General features: G+C 41.1%; 1 long non-coding RNA gene across 1 annotated transcript in view; it reads right to left on the bottom strand.

The window, feature by feature from the left end:
* LOC138756274 (uncharacterized) overlaps positions 1-13639 on the bottom strand; it is a 50037-nt gene extending 36398 nt beyond the window's left edge. Inside the window, exon 1 of the long non-coding RNA XR_011352938.1 lies at positions 13516-13639. This is a non-coding gene — a long non-coding RNA (uncharacterized lncRNA). The remainder of the gene's footprint in view (positions 1-13515) is intronic.
* Between the last annotated feature and the right edge of the window lie 1350 nt (positions 13640-14989).

The following is a 14989-nucleotide window of genomic DNA, read 5'->3' as shown; positions in this document are numbered from 1 at the left end:
ATAGAAATGAATAAATGTATTCCATTAGAAAAAATAACATATAGTTTAAGAAATAATATTGAAATATTCGAACAAGTATGGGAGCCTTACATTAAATACAATAGCGAAAACCTACCGGGGACAAACATTACCTAAGTTGATGGAAGGAGAAGGAAAGAAAAGAATGGACTCTGTAGAATTTCTGGTGTATTTTTGTTGAATGACAACATTGTCTGACTGAATTAATGCAACCTAGATTGTATACCTAAAATGGAGGAGAGGGGGGTGGGGGGTGGGGGGGTGGCTTGGGAGGAGGGGGGGGGGGGAGAAAAAGTCACTGTAAATGTGTGTGAAAAATAAAAAGTGTATATCATGGCTATTGTGATTTATGGTGTGAAAAATAAAAATTAAAAAAAAAACAAAAAAAAACAATGGAACAAGCTAATCAATTCTGTTACTTGAAGTCAGAACACTTCAAAATCCCATCCTGATTCATTCCAACGTCCACACACTGCAGCCTTGAATATCTTCTACTTTATCTATTTCCTTTAATAAACCAACTTGTGGTTATTCAATGAAAATACTTCAATGGTTTATTTGTTCAATTGTGTTTAATTGTGTTCAGTCCTGTGTGCAGTACAATCTGTCCTGTTTTACTTAATGATGTTAATATTCCCTACTAAAGACTCAAGTAATCTTTCTTATAGTTTTTGGAAAATTGTAAATTACTTTGCACATTGATGTCTTTCTCTTGATTTAGTTCAACATTATTATTTTTAGCACTTGTTCATGAAAACAATAAGCAATAACTACTTTGTCCATACCTGTTTCTAAGTAGGGAAGGTGTTGCAATTTACAACAGAAAGTTTGACATGGTATACTTAAGTGAGCATTTAAACAAAGTCTGATATTCTCCCACAGAGCAATGGAAAATAACTAGCCACTGTTGCAGAGAACAAGAGTGGTGTATTAGATAACTCTCAACCAACATCATTAAAGCCCAAATTATCTTTTTGATCATTTGGCTCCCAGAATTGTTACTATATTGTTTCCTTAGTTGATAACAATTCCTCTCTGAAATGTCATGGAGTTTTAGATGATGGAGATAAACAGAGCAGAAACACTCCCTTTGGCTGATTAAGACCGAGCAACCATCAAACACCCATTTGCACTAAACCTAAATAAATCACACTTTATTCTTTCCACATTCCTATTAACAGTGCTCAGATTCCAGTTGGAATTGTCTCCAGTCTGTACACTAGGAACAATTTCCCAAAGATAATAATTTTGCCAACTTGAAACTTTTAGGGATGTGGAAGGGACATGCAAACTCCACACAAACAGCACTGAATGTTGGGTTTGAACATGGGTCACTAGAGTCATGAGGCAATGGCTCTTCTACCTGCGCTGGTACGTCATCCAAAAAATATGACCTGAAAAGTACATAAATAGCTCTATAGAAATGCAAGAGGATATTTCCATCTTTGAGGTCAAGAAATTATTTTCATCATTCAACCTTTTTCGATGTTCTTTTCTAGTAATAAATGGCAAGATAACTTGTCCAATTGTGTTTCAAAATCCAATGGAAGCTGTCTTGAAGAAGGTGAAACATGGACTGTGTGAGTGGACTAGTAATAGCCTTCATTGTCCTCAGGAAGTCCTAATGGAGTACTCGTGAACTGTAGTTACTGTTAAAATGTGGGAAACTCAGCAAGATCCCACAAAATTCAAAGCACCAGGTCATCTGTTTTAATGGCATCACTAACGGGGCACATCACTTTTTGGGTGACACTCCAGCACAGGTAGAAGAGCTTGTCACAGCTCTGTGGCCTGCAAGGCACAGTGCTGGATTCTCTTGCTTTCCCATGTTGTTTGGTCCAAAGGAATCTAAGGCATGTTGGCAAAGTGATTTCAAAATTGGTTTGGCGAAAGGAGAAAGAGGGTGATGATTGATGGGTGTTTAAGTAACTAGATACCTGTAACAAGTGGCATAGCATAGGGTGCAGTGCTGGGTCCTTTGTTGTTTGTAATATATTTAAGTGACTTGAATTTGTAAATTTGCAGACAACACAAAGATTTGTGGAGTCATAGATAGTGAAGAATGTTGTCTAAGGATGAATCAACAGAAAGTGGTGGCAGATGAAATTTAATCCAGAGAAGTGTGAGGTAGTGTACTTCAGGATGTCAAATTCTGGTCAGGCATATAGAGTCAATGGCCTGGAACCTAACAGCATTGAATCTTGGGGGGCAAATCCAAAGGTTGCTGAAGTGAAGAAGGCATTTGGTAGGTTTGCCCTCATATGTTGGGACATCTTGATGTCGTGGTGAAAAACATCGATTAGACCACACAGTGTACAGTTCTGCTTGCCACAACATAGGAGAATGCGGTAGCAATAGACCTCACAGAAGAGATTCATAAGGATGTTGCTGGGAATAGAGGGCTAACTATTAAGATTGGTTGGTTCAGCTGAGTTTATCTCCTCTGAATATAGGAGGCTGAACGAAGGAAGACATGGAGATCTATAAATTGAGCGGGTATAAATCAGAAAAATAGTCAGAATGTTTTTTCACAGTGCAATGGAATCTAGAACTAGAGGGTACACGTTTGAAGGTGAGAGGGTAGAAATTTAAAGAAGACAGACAATAGAACACAACACCACAGAAAGGGGCTCTTTGGCCCTTCTAGTTTGTACCAAATTATTATACTGCCTAATCCCACTGACCTGCACCCAGACCATATCCTTTTATACCCCTCCCTTCCATGTACCTGTCCAAGTTTTTCTTAAATTGAAAAATCAAGCCAGCATTTACCAATTCAGCTGGCAGCTCATTCTACTCTCCCACTATTCTCTGTGAGAAGTTCCCCTAATGTTTCCTTTAACTTTTCCCCTTTCACCCTTAGCCCATGCTTAGTTGTTATCTCTCCTAACCTTAATGGAAAAAGCCTGCTTGTATTTACGCCATCTACACACCCCTCATAATTTTATATACCTCTGTCAAATCTCCCCTCATTCTTTTACACTCCAGGAAATGGTGTCCTAACCTGCTTAACCTTTCCTTGTAACTCTGTTCTTCAAGTTCCAACAACATCCTTATAAAACTTAAGGACTAAATATTTCATGCAAATAATGGTGAATATCTGGACTGAGCTACCAAAGAAGTCAGATATATTCATGATATCTGAAAGGAGTTTGAACAAATATTTGGAAGCCATTGTTATTTTCGTATGATTTTATCAGAGTTACGACTTCATAATAGAGTTGGATGAATACTCAAGGGAGAAATAACGGGTTGCAAGGATGTGAGAAAGAACAGTGGGACCAAATGGATTGTTGTTAGCTGAGTTGATCATTTGGCTCCCAGAATTGTTACTATATTGTTTCCTTAGTTGATAACATTTATTCTTTGAATAAAAAACATTAAAACGGGAGAACAGGAAAAAATGGAAAGATAAATATAAGAAGAAAAAGTAAGTGACCTAGAGATTAAGAAAACAAGGAAAGAAACTAGAACTCTGTCCTGCAAAAAGGCTTCTGAGATTGGCTGCTGATGGACATTTATAGACACTTTTCAGGCAAGGTCTTTGGGGTGATCAGACTGAGGTGGGAAATTAAAGACACAGTTCTTCCATGATGTAATGAATGATGGTACAGTACAAACTCATAGGGCTAAAAGATCTCCTCGTGTCCCTACATTCTTAATGTTGGTGAATGAGAATTAAAGTGCGAAGGCAAGGCTATGTGTGAGAGGAGGGCTTTGAGGCCTGGTCTTGTTTATAATTATTCTGCAGCTTGAGCTTCATGGCAACTACCTCCTGTCACTTGTCATGAAAATAAATTTCAGCTTTCACATGGATAATACCAGGACTGGATAGGCTAGGATTTTTTTTTCTCTGAAGTGTCAGAGGCTGAGATTTATAAAATCATAAGGGCCTTGATTAGGTGAATGGTCACAGTCTTTATCCTCGGGGTAGGGGAGATGATAACCAGAGGAGGTAGATTTAAGGTAAAATTTAAAAGGGCCATGAGAAGCAGGATTTTCACCCAGAGGGTGGGGAGCACCTAGAACGAGCTGCCAGAGGAAGGGGTAGATGCGGATACAATTGCAACATTCAAAAGGCATTTAGACTGCTGGATGGTTAAGAATGGTTTAGGGGCAAACGCAGACAAATGGGACTTGCTCAGTTGGGCAGTGTGGACAGCATGAACAAGATGGGCTAAAGAACCTGTCTCCCCCCAGTGGATAAATCTATGACTGTGAATCTTGAAATTTATGGACATTATAACCATGAAGTGATTGCACCTAGAGGCAGCGACCACACCTAGTCTCAGTTCAATCAGGCTCCGTGACAGAGGGCAAGGCCCTTTAGTTTGAAGGTGTAGGTTTCAAAAGAATTCTCAGATTTTTGACATCTTAAACAGGATTACTCGTCAGTGTCATTCAACCTATTCCCCAAACACCAAATCTGTTTGCAGTTACAATTTTTGATCGATGCCGAGACAGAAAAGAATGAGTTGTGCAAACAGGTTTAATGAAAAAAGGAAATATTGAAATGCATCAGTGATATAGCTTTCGTTTCACTTGGGTGAGAGATTGATGTTTAACCCTGGCTAAGCTGGATCAGTGTGAAATATAAACGGAAATGGTGGCTTAAGTGTTGCAAAGGGAAGATTCCTCCATCAGCAGATTTTAAAGCTTATCTATATCATGTGAGATCCATCTGGGCAAAGGCCAGAGATTTGTGGCAAGGTCAGCATAGCGCTTAGCACAATGCTATTACAAAGCCACCAAATGGGTCTGGGGTTTGAATCCTGCACTGTCAGTAAGGAGTTTGTTTGTTCTCCCTGTGACTGTATGGGTTTTTCCCAGGGGCTCTGGTTTCCACCCACCATTCAAAATGTACTGGGGGTTGTAGGTCAATTGGCTCGTGTTGTATGTCTACATTTAATAATTAAATATAAAAAGTTAATAAGTAAATTTATATTTAATTACTGAATCACTGGAATGGGTGCAGCATTGCAAGAAGGCATTTGGCCCTTCGTTCATGCTAGCTCCAAGCAAAGCTATCCCATTCTTCAAATGACTGTCCAATTCCCTCTATTGGTAGAAAGTCTCTTGCACCCTTGTTGTAAGTTTTCCCCAAGTTTTTAAATCTGGTTTACGCATATTTGGAATCCTTTACCCACTGGAGGTTGTGGAGGTTGGTTGCTGAACACAAAGCAGTACTGCACAGGAGCAGGTCTTTCGTTCCACGAAGTCCATGCTAAAAATGATGCCCAAATTAAATTAACATTCATCTGCCTGCACATGGCACGTAACTATTACCTGCATGCTTGTATGTCTCTCAAGAAGTCTTCTAAGTATATAAGAAGTAAAGAACTTGGACTCGATTTGGATGGAGCACAAAAAAAATTTATTATGATAGCCTTAGCTGTAGCAAAAAAAATGTATTATGTCAACCTGGAAATTAGAAGATAGCCTGAGAATACAGCAATGTACATAGAAATGAATAAATGTATTCCATTGGAAAAAATAACATATAATTTAAGAAATAACATCACAGTATTCGAACAAATTTGGGAACCGTACATGGAACACAACAGAGAAGTCCTACCGCGGACCCCCACCACCTAAAATGACAGGAGGAGAAGACGAAATGAACTGACCCAGTGTGTAAAAGTAGAAATCACAAATTTCTTGTTTATTTTCATTGTGTAATGTCATTGTTTAATGGGTTTAATGTATCATATAGGTTGAACGTTGAGTGGGTGGGGAGGGGGGTGAAGGAGGGAGGGAATAGAGGGGGGAAAAGGGGAAAAAATGACTGTGTATATTCAAGAGGGAAATGTTTGTGTGTATTTTGGTTAGTATGGTTCATAGTGTGAAAAATAAAAAAAATTTTTAAAAATAAATCTTTTCAAAACCACTATCATATCTTTTAACCCAGGCAGCCTGTTCCAAGCACCTAGTACTCTCTGTGGAAAAACTTGATCCACACATCATTAAACTTCCCCTCTCACAGAACATGCGTCCCTTTGTAAGACTAATTGTGGAATTAAGGATACAGTCGGGTAAGTGGAGCCGTGTCCACTTTCTTAAATCATTCCCTCATTAAACTGATCCCAGAATGTAGGTGAGGGTTCAAATCAGAGGGTTGATGGGAATATGGGGGGTAAAAAAGGGATCTGTGTAGAAAGTCGTTGATGTATAGCAGACTCAGTCAATGAAGGGCCTGTTGCTGTGCTGTATGACTATTATATGCCTCAATATAAACCAGTAAATGATCTGACTCAGAGAGAAGCTGGAGGCATTCAATAGGTCAGGCAGCCTTATCCACCGAGACTATCCAGCTTCTCATTGTTCACTCAAGATTCTAACACCTCCAGTTTTTGTTTCTCAAATTTCCTCTCATGGAAAACACCAGCTTCTCCAGATTTTTTTTTTTTTTTATCGATAATGCATGGTGAAGCCCATTCTGGCTCATGAAACACATGCCGTCCAATTACACCCAATTAACCAATCAACCCTATACGTTTTGGAGTGTATCTGGAGGAAACCGACACAGGTCACAGTAAGAGCACACAAACTCCTCACAGGCAGCAACATATTTGAACCCGGGTCTCTGGCACTGTAACAGCATTCCCTTGACCACTATGCTTACCATGTCACCTATTTGAGTACAGTTATAGTCTATAAGATGATGAAGGAAATTCAATAGAAATAAATGGCAGCTTCAAGATTCAAAATTAAATTTATTGTCATTGCAATAAAAGAGCATATTACATGAAATTGCTCTTGTCTGCTGTAAGGCAGACAGATACGCCATTGGCAGAAATTGCCTGAAACGCCTCTGACAGTCAGAGAAAGAGAAGCTAAAAAGACTCCTCCCAGAGTCACCGAGTGTCTGTAGATTCGCCCTAGCACTTCTGCAGTCTCTGCAGCCACAGAGAATCTAGTCCAAACCAGTGGCAATCCAAGCTTCAGATCCAAACCTCCGACATGGTCAGGAACCCCCTCAGTGTCTTCGGCATCCCAGTTCCACGGCCTGGCCTGAGTCTCCTGACATCATTCTCCAGCCTCCATGGGCTCCTCACCTCAATTCGCCAGCAACCCGCGCATGTATGCGTCTTTCAGCCATAGAGCTACCTCATTAGTCCACCGGCGTGGTCACCATCACATGGGTTGTCTCCTTCTTCTCAGAAGGGGGATGGTCTCCCCATTTTCTGGTGCCCTGCACCAGTTCTTCGGTACCCTGGAGTTTGCAACCCCTCGTGGCTGCTGCTGACCATAGGCACCGCCATCTTTGGTGCAGACCCCACGGTCACAGAATTTTAAATAAAACTACCATCGGCTCCTTTAGTGGGCTGTTTAAAGCCTGTGTAGAGATGACGGCAGTTGACTGGGTGGCATTACAGCGGCTCTGCCAGTGCTGCCATTTTCTTAAAGTTACCCCCATCAAGTTTGGGAAGTAGAGAAGTGGGAACAATTGGAGAATCCCTCCAAAGAACTAACATTAGTATTGAATGACCTTCAACTGCTCTGTTTGATGCTGTGCCTCCTGGTTTAGTCAGGGTGTTTCCTGGGTGAGTCGCAGAGGACAGGGTAAACGTATTCCACTGAAGTGACAAGATCCTGTCAGCTGACCGCTGTCCTCCCGCTGCACCAAGTTGTGCCAGTTTTCAGGAAGGCAGTGAAATATTTCACAAAAATTCAAGAATAGGCCACCTAGAATATAACTTGTGGAATGCCTGACTCCAGACCAGAGAAGACACTTTTAGTTTGTATGTACAAATGCATGTACAACAGAAGAAGCAGACAACATCACAAGCAAACCATCCACACCCTGTAAGTTCCACAGATGGAACAGTATGCATCCTTCACAGAAGTGGAAGGAAATTATCTTGACCCCAGGGAGTAACCTGATAAGAAGAATGATGTTATGATGAAAACATATCACCAACTCCATTCTGCAATTGTCCAGAGTGTGACAGCAGGAGCCACAGCATTCAACATAGTGTTACACAAAATAGCAGCGGTTCCTCACTGTACAAATTGTTGGCTTAATTTTGCCTTTGATTCTGGTATGAAGTAGAAGCAAAACCCCCCATGAACGCTAGTGCTGCAGTTCTCATCGTACTTGATGAAGCATTCCATTTGATGTGGACTGCACATGGCTAATGGAATTTCTCAGGTGAGACGTAACTGCAGGGAGACCTTCACTTCATTAACCTGCAGGAGAGCTCCAGAAGACCATCAGCTTTCTCTCTCCCATTACCAGATATCCCCACAAATTTTTCCGACCTCATCATATATGTCAGAAGCATGTCTTTAAAAAATTAGGTCATGGAGTCGAGAGTCTGTCAGTATTAGGAGGCACATCCCGAGAGTTCTGCTAACATTTGCAAGGTGTTATTATGAGTGTATTAACATTTGCAGGACTCCTCTGTATGAGCATATTTAATATTTGCAGATTGTGCTCAGGGGTAGGCTAATATTTGCAGAATCTCCTTAGGATTATGTTAAAGCTTAGCAGAGCACCCGAACTGTGTGCCAATATTTGTTAAGTGGTCCCGGAGCATTTGAAAATATTGGGAAGTGCTTCGCATGGCAAAGTTTTCCATTAAATATAGGACAGTGAAGAAGGATTTTGTTCCTAACCATGGTTGAGGAGTAGGTCAACTTCAAACAGCTGCTTTCTGATTTTTTTTAGAAACCCAACCACCCAGTCAACTGCCGTCATGAAAGGGCAGAGTCCCTACACATCCTTCGAAGGCTGAGGAGGGCTAGGCTACCTGCCCCCATGTTGACAGGATTTTACAGGAGTACAATTGAGAGTGCCCTGTCTACTGTGGTAGAGTAGCTGCAAAGCATTGAACCAGAAGTCAATACAGAGGATCATTAAAATGGCCGAGAAGATCACTGGGGCCTCCCTTTCTTCTATTAATTGACATTTATGTGGAGTGTTGCTTACATCAGGCTCAAATAATATTAAGGATCCTTTCTCTCCAGACTTTCTACCATCAAGAATAAGGTACAAGAGCCTCAAAATCAGCATTTCCTGACTGGAAAATAGCTTCTTCCAACAGGCTTTAAGATAGATGAATGGTATCCTGTAACTGAGTAAATCATCCCAAAATATTTATATCAATTTATTTCAATTATATTCTTATGTATATATGTGATTATTATGTGCTGCATATTGTGTATGTATGTGTGTGCACCGTAGTTTAGAGAAACGCTGTATATATACAGTCAAATGATAATAAACTTGAATGAAGTTGAATCAAAAATACAAAGAGAAATTATTCTTCCCATATCCTTGCATGGATCAAGTCAAGCCAAGTTTATTGTCATCTGATTGCACAAGTACAACTTGACGAAACAGCGTTCTCCGGTCCTCGATGCAAATCACATAGATGCATATCCAGACATAACACACATACAGAAAAACAATACACATGAAGCACGAGTATTGCATCCATACAAATAAATAAATAAATAAATTTTGTTTCATGAATATGAGATTCTCGGATGGTTATTGTGAGCAGTTCCTTTGGTCATTCAGCATTCTCATTGCTGGATAGAAGCTGTTTCTCAGCCTGGTGGTTTCTCTTTCCCAAATGGAGCAGCTGAAAGAAGCTTTGTGCTCAGTGGAAGGGGTCCTCAATGGTGTGATGCACCCTCTTCAGACAACAATCCCAGTAGATCATGTCAATGGTGGGGGGAGGGGGGGAAATGGAGACTCAAGTGATCCTCTCTGCCACTCTTATGACCGATCTGATTGACCTCCAATCCATTTTACTGTAGCAACTGTACCAAACTGTGATGCAGATGGCCAGGATGCTCTTGATAGAACTCCTATAGAAAGATGACATAATGGTGCTCAATAGTCTTACCTGCTTCAGTCTTCTCAGGAAGCCCATTCACTGTTGTGCTTGCCTGACAAGTGAGGAGAAGTTGAGTGTCCACAATAGGCTACTAGTTAAGTGAACTCTAAGGAACTTGGTGCTCTCCACTCTCTCCAATACAGAGTTGTTAATGTGTAGTGGAGAGTGGTCATTCCTGGTCCTCCTGAAGCCCACAATCATCTTTTCGTCTTGTCCATGTTGAGACTCAGGTTGTTACTTGCACAATTCCACAAACTTTTCCACCTCTTCTCTGTAGTGCGACTCATTGTTGTTGCTGATGAGGCCGACAACTGTTGTGTCATCTGAAAAAACTTGTTGACACTATTGGAGCAGGATTTGGTGATGTAGTCATAGGTCAATAGCATGAGCAAGAGCAGGTTGAGCACACAGCCCTGAGGCACATTAGTCCTGAGTATAACACTGCTCAAAGTTCCGCTACCAACCCAGACAGACTATGGTCTTTCCACCAGGAAGTCCAGAATCCAGTTGCAGAGAGGGCTACTGAGTCTGAACAAGGACAGCTTCTCCACCAGCCTCTAGGGAATGATCATATTAAATGCTGAGCTGAAGTCGATGAACAGCAGCCTGATGTATGAGACATCATTTTCCAACTGGGTCCAGATGGAGTGAAGAGTCAAGACTATAGCATTGTCTGTGGAACAGAATGGATGCCATCTTTCAAAAATATGCCACACAATATGTCAACTTTATTCTTCGAGGCTATTAGTTAAGGACACTCTCTCTGACCCAGTGAGTGAAGGAACTTCAGAAAACATAGAACACAGAGCAATGCAGCACTGGAACAGCCCATGTCTGCGCTGACCACAATGCCCATATGAAACTAAATCTCTGCTGCTTCCACTTGATCCATACCTCTGCATTCCCTGCTTGTGTTTGTGCCTGTCTAGAAGCCTCATAAATCCAACTGTCATATATGCTTCCACCATCTTCTGCTCTGTGTAAAATGTTCGTTCAAGTTTATTTGTCGTCTGTTTGTACCAGTACAATTCAACGAAGCAGCATTCTCTGGTCCATGGTGCACATCAGTGCAAATGCACATTCAGACATAACAGGCATGCAAACCATACATATTGATGCAGTAGATGTGGTAGATGTGGGCTAGATTTTAATATTTAAGGAAAATGTGGATAGGTATATGGATGAGAGGGGTATGGAAGGTTATGGGGTGGGTGCAAGTCATTGGGACTAAGTGGGAGAATGTGTTCAGCAAGGACTAGAAGGGCTAAATTGGTCTGGTTCTGTGCTGTAATTGTTATATGGTTATAGCTGTGCATATATAATGAAATAAATACTATTAATAATAGTAGAGTCATGAACTGTTATTTTGGCAATCATTAGTTCCTGTGGGAAGAAGCTGTTCCTCAGCCTGGCGGTTCTGGCTCCAATACTTTTGGATCATTTTCCTGATGGGAGTAGCTGGATGATGCTCCTTGTGGGGTGCTAGGGGTCCTCCCTGATTTTTATAACCCCTCTTTAAATAACGTTCCCAGTAAATCACATCAAGGGAATGGGGGGGGTGGCAGGGAGACCCCAGTGATCCTCTCTGCCACTTTTATGGTCTGTGGATTTGCCTCTATTACAATGCTCTACAGCAACCATGCCATACTGTGAAGCAGCCAGCCACGATGCTCTCGACAGAGCTCTTGCTGAACATTGAAAGAATGGTGGCTGATAGCCTTGCCCACTTCAGCCTTTTCAAGAAGTGCAGTTGCTGTTAAGCCTTCCTGAAAAGTGAGGAGATGCTTTGTCCAGGTCACTTGGTGGTCTCCACTACTGAGCTATTAACATGTAGTGGAGGGTGGTTGTCCCTTGTCCTCCTGAAGTCCACAATCATCTCCTTTGTCTTGTCCACATTGAGACTGAGGTTATTACTCTCACACCATATCACGAGATTTTCCATCTCTTCTCTGTAGTGCAACTCATCATTGTTGCTGACGAGGCCAACTACTGTTGTGTTATCGACAAACTTGATGACATTTTCATAGCTGGATCTGGTTTTGTAGTCATGGGTCAGAAAGTTAAACAGGAGCAAGCTGAGCACACAGCCCTGAAGTGCACCTGTGCTAAGCATGACAGTGCTCAACATTTTGCTGCCAACCAGGACAGATTGTGGTCTTTTCGTTAGGAAGTGCAGAATCCAGTGAGACGGAGAGGTGTTGAAGTCAATGAACGGCAGCCAGGCATATGAGATGTTGTTCTCCAGGTGGGTCAGGACAGAGAGGAGGGACAAGGCTATAGCCTCGTCAGCAAATGGTTCTGTCTATAGGTGAATTGAAATGGGTCCAGTGTTACTGGGTTTGTGTGCTTTAATAAGTTCCCTCACCAGATGCTCAAAGAATTTCATAATAGTTGAGATCAGTGCCACTGTGCAGTACTCATTGAGGCCTGTTACTGTTGCTCTCTTTGGTACCGGGATGATTGCCTTGAAATCTGCTGGGACGATGAACTGCTGCACCGACATGTTGAAGATCTCCATAAAGACCTCCGTTAGTTGATCTGCAAAGTCCTTTAGTAGCCAACCTGGTATGTTGTCTGGTCATGCTGTCTTGTGTGGGTTCACCCTTGATAGGATTCTCCTCACCTCATTTATGGCTATGCAAGGGGCCTGTTCTTCAGGGGAAATGGAGCTTTATCTTCAGGTCTCATTCACCCCACCCTCCCCTCCCCCACCAGAAATGCATGTTCTCCAGTATGTGTGTCATTTTTACACTGGGGAAAATATTCTGTCTGTCCACCTGTCTCTCATTTTTTAAACCTCTATCTGGTCTCCACTCACTCTCCACAATACAGGGAAAACAACTTTAAGGTTTAAAGAATTGTTGTTTAATTTATCTTAATTTAGAGGTACAGCATTTTAACAGACTTTCCCAGCCCAGAAGCCTACACCACTCAAATACAACCATGTGACCAATTACCAATCCCATACCACTTTGGAACGTGGGAGGAAACTAGAGCATCCAGAGGAAACCCGCGCAGTCACGGGGAGACAAACAATCTCATTACAGACTGCGGCAGATTTGAACCCGGCTCACTAACACTGTAATAGCGTTGCGCTACTCCATAGTGTAGCGGTTATAGCTACATGTAAGTGGTCTCCATAGTTTGATGCCAAGTGCAAGCTATGGCTCACTGGATAACAGATCCCACTCCTGTACTCAGATCGTGAAGCCAAATTTCACAGAGGAGCTGACAGAAATTAAAATATTAGCCCCAGCCCCAAGTCAGGTCCTTTTGGAAAAGCAATTTCGTTTTGGAAAACTTCTGGACTCAGATGTAATTAGAGCCATAGTGGCTTTACCTATTGATGTCTAAACCTGCCATCATCTTATTTCTGTTCATAGGAGCTTGCTGAGTACCGCCACCATTTACGCAGCTCAGAATGGGAACATAAAATCCTTAGACAGGAGTGATAAAATATCAAAGAATTTCCAATGGTGGGAGAATCTCAAATGAGACATTGTTACAAGTTTTGTAGGAGGTCTTTTGCATCTGAGCTCTAGATGACTTCTTGCAGAAGAAGGTGAATCTCTGGATTCACTGGAGGAGAGGAAGTACAAACCTTTTTGAACGATCAATAATTGAATGCGATGAAAAGCAAAGGACTTACTGATTAGTAGGCTAGGCTGAAGGGGATGAATGTTCTGTTCTTGCTCCTATACTCAAGCACAACTTTTCTCTTTCTCTCGAGAATCTATCTCCAGCTTAAGGAAGGGTGGAAGATCACTCTTATCTTAAAGAAAATCCCTCAGTTACTGAAATTCAAACCACTCTTCGGCAACTCTGATGTGTTGTGGGCATAATTAATTCCTTTAGATATGTCTAATGGAAATGATCGGGCTCTTTTTCCATTTTGCTTTACGTCAACAATTCTGAGTAAAATAGATGTTTAATGTCAATGACGTATTTGTCTTTGGATGAGATGTCCTTGGCAGTGAGATGACTTCAATCTTTTGATTAAATGTATCAGCCACTAGCCTTGCTATTTAATCAACTCAGGATGATGTTATTGTTTCATGGACTCTGGACAAATGAAGACAATTGTTAGTGTTTGCAAATTGATAAGAGCATATGTTTAACTAGCTTTCACTCCTGATATATCAGTTCCAGGAGTTAAAACAAGGTGCATTTATATAATAATGACAATGTTAGCAATAATGAGATTATTGTCATACCTGTAAGCACAACGTACATATGAACTGAAACACTTTTTTTGCTGCAGACAAACAGGTACAATTTTTTTTAAAAACAACTCCAATAACATACATTAAATTACTGTAAAGAAATAATAAGTATGAAAGATAGATAATATTTACAGACAAAAAAAATGGTGTTTCAATAGTGTAGACAGGTCTTTTTGTGATGCCCGTGTAGTTTCTGATCAGGGGAGTGAAACAAGAAATTCTGTATATTCTATGATTGTAGTAAATACATAATATTGCCAGAGAAACTTGCAGACCCTACAGCATTCATAGGAAGCAAAGATATATAATCAATGTCTCAGGCCTGAGCCTTTCACCAAGACTGATTCAAAGAGTAAAACAATATGCAGAATTTCTTGTTTCACTCCCCTGATCAGAAACTACACGGGCACCACAAAAAGACCTGTCTACACTATTGAAACACCATTTTTTTTCTTGTAACTGTGAATATTTATTATCTATCTTTCATATTTATTATCTCTTTCTATATGGTAATTTAATATATATTATTGGAGTTCCTGTTTGGTACATTTCAGTGCAGATGTACATTATATTTATGGGTATGACAATAATCTAATTATCATTCCCATTATGATATAAATGCACATTGCTTCATTTCCTGGAATTAATATATCAGCCTAATCTCTCTTTGGCTTGGCTTCGCGGACGAAGATTTATGGAAGGGGGAAAAAGTCCACGTCAGCTGCAGGCTCGTTTGTGGCTGACAAGTCCGATGCGGGACAGGCAGACACGATTGCAGCGGTTGCAAGGGAAAATTGGTTGGTTGGGGTTAGGTGTTGGGTTTTTCCTCCTTTGCCTTTTGTCAGTGAGGTGGGCTCTGGGGTCTTCTTCAAAGGAGGTTGCTGCCCGCCAAACTGTGAG

The sequence above is a fragment of the Narcine bancroftii genome, chromosome 3, assembly GCF_036971445.1.
Source record: "Narcine bancroftii isolate sNarBan1 chromosome 3, sNarBan1.hap1, whole genome shotgun sequence".
Taxonomy (NCBI): Eukaryota; Metazoa; Chordata; class Chondrichthyes; order Torpediniformes; family Narcinidae; genus Narcine; species Narcine bancroftii.
This window is presented reverse-complemented; position numbering and strand designations above follow the sequence as displayed.